The sequence below is a fragment of the Pinus tabuliformis genome, chromosome 6 (genome assembly GCF_031772625.1).
Source record: "Pinus tabuliformis cultivar Carrire ecotype Pingquan chromosome 6, CPIR1, whole genome shotgun sequence".
In the NCBI taxonomy this organism is placed as follows: domain Eukaryota; kingdom Viridiplantae; phylum Streptophyta; class Pinopsida; order Pinales; family Pinaceae; genus Pinus; species Pinus tabuliformis.
In genome coordinates, this window is record NC_142292.1 from 634,313,591 (window position 1) to 634,318,528 (window position 4,938).

A 4,938-nucleotide genomic window follows, 5' to 3' on the forward strand; every position below is an offset into this window, starting at 1 on the left:
ATTTGCTCTCAGTTTACAGGGTTACGCATGAAATAATAAAATTGCAAAACCCACTCCAGTTGAAGGTCATCTATATCCTTTGTTTCGGTTTTCATCCTTATAAATCTGTTAATTCTGATAAATTTCAATATGCAAACTGCATTGGAAATTTTTCAATACGTAAAACGAGTTGATTTTCATTGCCGGGTTTCAACCCGGGGCTGTCGTCTAAGAACCGAGAGCATATTCATCAAAATCTGATTCATTGCCGTTGCCGGAACTTAAAGCCGGGGCTGTCTGTAGGAACCGAGAGCATTCTAATGAAGTTCTGATAGATTTTAATACGCCAAAACCAATTAACTTCCGTTGGCGGGACTTGAACCCGGGTTTCATTCTGATAGATTTCAATACGTAAAAACCTAATGAAAATTCTGATAGATTTCAGAATTTCAATTTCGATACGCCAAAATCCATAACCTTCCGTTGCCGGTCCCTCGGGTGCGTTAGATTTCAATACGCAAAAATCTAATAAAAATTCTAATAGATTTCAGAATTTCAATTTCAATCCGCCAAAATTGGTAAAACTTCCGTTGCCGGGACTTGAACCCGGGTCTCTCGGGTGAGAGCCGAGTATCCTAACCAACTAGACTACAACGGAAAAACCAAAAAAACCCAATTAAATAACCATATGGCCAAAATCTGACAAACGAGAAAATTCCGAACTCGCAGGAAAGTGTGCATTGCATTACATTATCAATCTCAATCTCAGTTATCGCTCAAACCATGAGAAGCATAAATAGAGAAAATTCCGAACTCGCAGGAAAGTGTGCATTGCATTACATTATCAATCTCAATCTCAGTTATCGCTCAAACCATGAGAAGCATAAATAGAGATTCGGATTTGGTATGGACGCTGGTTCTCGAAATTGGTAGATCAAAATTTAAAATAAATTTAACCTCGTTAATTTACGATAAAAGATTTTTTCCTCTATGTAATAGGGTATGAATAATTTTTTGAAATTAATGTGTATATAACGGCACATGTATTATTTTTTGAAATTTGATTTATAATATTTTAAAAATATTATTTATAATATTAAATAATAAATAAAAATATTTTAATGTCAATGAATCCATCTCAAGTAATTTTTTCTAGTGGATTTGTCTAATATAACAGTGACACAGTTTATTTCTTTAAAGTGGTCCATAGATTAGAGAATATATCACCAAAAAATAGTTCCGAAGTTTATTTCTTTAAAGTGGTAATTTTTCAGAAAAAAAACAGCATAGATTTATATTAAGGAAATATAAAAAACCTTCATATATATAGCTGCAGATACAGCAGATAGAGAAACCCCCTGAGATTTAGAAATGAAACTCATATACATATCGTCTGAAGACCACCATAACAGAAACTAGAATAGATAAACCTATATATCACCTCAAAATGGCCCACAAGGCCCGAAATTGTCCCAAAACAGACCCAGAACCAGAAAAAAGAAAGTCCACATATCCACATATTGATTACAATATATACTACCCATAAAAAGGAACAGACAGATCAGCCAAATAGCAAAAGACCAAAATATTGAAGAGGAGATACCAGCAAAATGAGAAAAGAAAAATAAAAACGAAGCTAAGAAAATCTTCAGGCGAATCGCTGCGCCTTGCATAGATTGGCATTCAGGCATCCTGGCAAAAAAAATTCTAATGATATTAAAAATTAGTATGGTCGATATAATAGACTTAAATACCTTTCAATTATAATTTCTTAAACCTGCAAATATATATTTTAAATAACTCTTTTAGTAAATAAAAACATTCCACTTCTATAATTTAGTACATCAAACTAATTTTCACTTACATTAAAAAAAAAAAACACATATTTTGAATAACTCTTTTAGTAAATAAAAACATACCACTTCTAAAATATCTTAAGACATTAAAAAACTACAATATATTTTTTCCAAATTATATTTATACATATAGCTTTAAAAATGCTTTCCAGACCAACAATAGAATTAATTAAAAATAAATAAAAAATAATAAGCCCCCTGAACTACAACTAACTTCTTATTACCATGAATCGTGATTTTAATTTCTTTACCATATGACAATTTATGGTTGAATGGATTGAATATGATTGCAGACACCTTTTTTTGGACCATTCGGAAATTTTGTATTTTCTTGCCTATTAGTTATATATATATAGTTGAATATATATTTAGATAAAAGTAAATTTTTATGAAAAAATTAAAGGAAAATCTTAAATATATAGTTAATATGTGGTATTTAAAAATTATTTCAATTTAGATTATAAATAAAATATTTTAAATTATAAATAAAATTATAAAATAAAGAATATATATATATATAAAATATGTATGTTAATTTGTAAGATGTATAATTATTTTTTTATTAAATTTATTAGAGAAGTCGCATATATTTGTGATAGTATGTTAATTTGTATGATGTATAATTATTTTTTATTAAATTGACAAGAGAAGTGACATATATTTGTTTTAGTTTTACAATACAATGTAAATTTATTTTAATTCTATAATTCTTTTGAACATAAATCTATTTTTAACTTTTAATTTATAATTTATTTACCAACATAAATTTATCTTAACTTCGGATCTACCACTCTTTTTGAGTGCAAAACTTGAGAAAATATTAGCACATAGAGAGATTTGATTCCTCTCTGCACTTAGTGCATCTGATGTTAAGATGGATTCACACTAGTTCTTAATAATATAATCTATATTTATATAAATTTCACATCTCTATATGTACAAATATTATTATTTTTTATTTTATTAAAACCATGATAATATGTAGATTTTTTTGGTAAGTTGTCTTTGTATAGCAATATAAAATATTTACATCACTTTGGAATAATTATTGCATTTGGCCGGCCACCTTGGAAACTGGATAAGAGGTAGTAAAGTAGACATTCATGCACTTGCAAATTTAGAGGAGAGTCCATGAAAAACAATGACCAAATCAAGTTGTTGCCCCACTCAAGGGGATACCAGCAATAAGAGACCAAAATAGCAACCTTGTTGAACTGCAGGGTCTGGGCTAATAAGAAAATTAAACTAAGCATAGAAACAAAGGAAAGTATAACTATAGCCGGGCTGGCTAGAGAAACCAAAGTTGAGAGAGCACTGCATGGAATAGAGTGTTATGAGGATAGAGAAGTATATCGGTTGATTAGTTGTTCCTCAAACTTTCATTGTGCATGAACCAAAGAGATAGATGGTGAACCCATTTCAAATAGAGGCAGTTGGCCTTCCACAAGCATAAGGTCTCAAATTCCATCTAACATGTGCAAAAGATTAGTCTGGGATTGTTTTCTATTCACCAAAAATTTTCCAAGTAGCAACCTGACATGCTAATATAAATCAATAGTATGCAAGTAATGATTATGATGGCCACAAGAATTACCTATATCTGGAACCTAAGGAGTAATGGCTACCATGACATCAGAATCAAGAGTGACTTGTCGTTCATGGTGGATTTCTTCCTCCACCAAATGAATTTCCTGTTGTATGTTTGGTGGCATGCTGGCATGAAAGTTACGAGTTGAGAATTTTGCCCGAAGGCATGCTCTAAAACATCCTAAAGCTCCATGACCTCCATTGTCACTACTACAGTGAGATCTTTATTCCCTCGTGGCCACTAGACGCATCAAAACATCACACAAACTCGAAATGATGTGAGAGGAGAGCTACATGAAGTGGCCATGAAAGAGGAAAATCGTTATAAATTGCTATTTAGGTTGCATTAGCGTGGAACAAGGGACCATGCCTTCCCCTTCCAAAAAATTCAACAACATAAAGGGAAAAGTAGTCAGCAGGGATAGGAGACAACATACCTAGGGAACCAAGTGAGATTCCAAGCACATGGTGAGTAAAGACAAGAGTTGGAGGAAGCGATGAAGGAGAGTGTTGGGATAAAACTACCAGCCTAAAACAAATTGCATGTTGTGGAGTAAAAAGGCATTGGTATAAGTTTTCCAAGGGGAACTGATCTCCCATCTTAGGATGTAATACTTCTTGAATTCTCCTCAAAGGAGATACATGAGTAAGAGGTGGATGTAGGAGGGCATAAGCCCCACCCCAATTTATTTCAATGTCTTCCACCCCCATCTGGGTACTGATATCATGAGCAATTATATCCTGGAATTCCTATTTTAATGAGGAAGGGGGGGGGGGGGAAGGGGGGGGGGAAGACCAAGAAGAGTGGTTGAACATAGAGAGTGTAGCACAACCTTCATCAACTAATTGATCTGTAAATCAATTAGTCGATCTGTGGATATGTGAGGGAATGGCAGTAGAAATTCGATGAAGGAGTTTTAATGAGATTTAGGGTGCTTTCCAATCTCCATCTTTTAGCGATTTTTAGAGAGGAGTATCTATAGAGGAGATCAGTAATGAAGGAGAAAAGAATATGAGAGTCCCCTTTAAGGCTTAGGTGAGAGAAATTAAGAATGGAGGAAATTTTTTGTATCAAGAGCTTTGAGTTCTACTACATTATTGCTATTGTGGCCAATGTAACCAAAATATACATGAATAATGTCTAATGTGTATGAGCAAAAGATTCCTCTGTAACCTGCAGGACTAGGGTTTCCCTTGGAGGCACCATCGAAGTTTAGTTTGATAAAATTGGGAGGAGAGGAAGACCATTACGAAGGGGAGGAGAGAGTTGATGTGGGAGGGGGAGATGAGAGTTGGGCATGTGAATTGGAAATATTAAGAGTAGTGGGAATAAGTGCATCACAATCTTGGAATTCATATTCTAAGGCTAACAAATTGGAGATAAGGATGGTTTATTGGAGATTATGAAGAAAGGTTTCCCAAAGAGAGAGGCAGACAACAAAAATACGGCTTTGGGAGTTCAGGATTTGAAAAACTGCCAAAAATAGTAAATTGTACTAAAAATTAAGAAACTAAA

General features: G+C 33.2%; 1 non-coding gene across 1 annotated transcript; it reads right to left on the reverse strand.

Annotated features, from left to right (window-relative positions):
• Positions 1-564: 564 nt before the first annotated feature.
• On the reverse strand, positions 565-637 carry TRNAE-CUC (transfer RNA glutamic acid (anticodon CUC)). The gene has a single exon. It is a non-coding gene; the product is annotated as a tRNA-Glu (tRNA).
• Between the last annotated feature and the right edge of the window lie 4,301 nt (positions 638-4,938).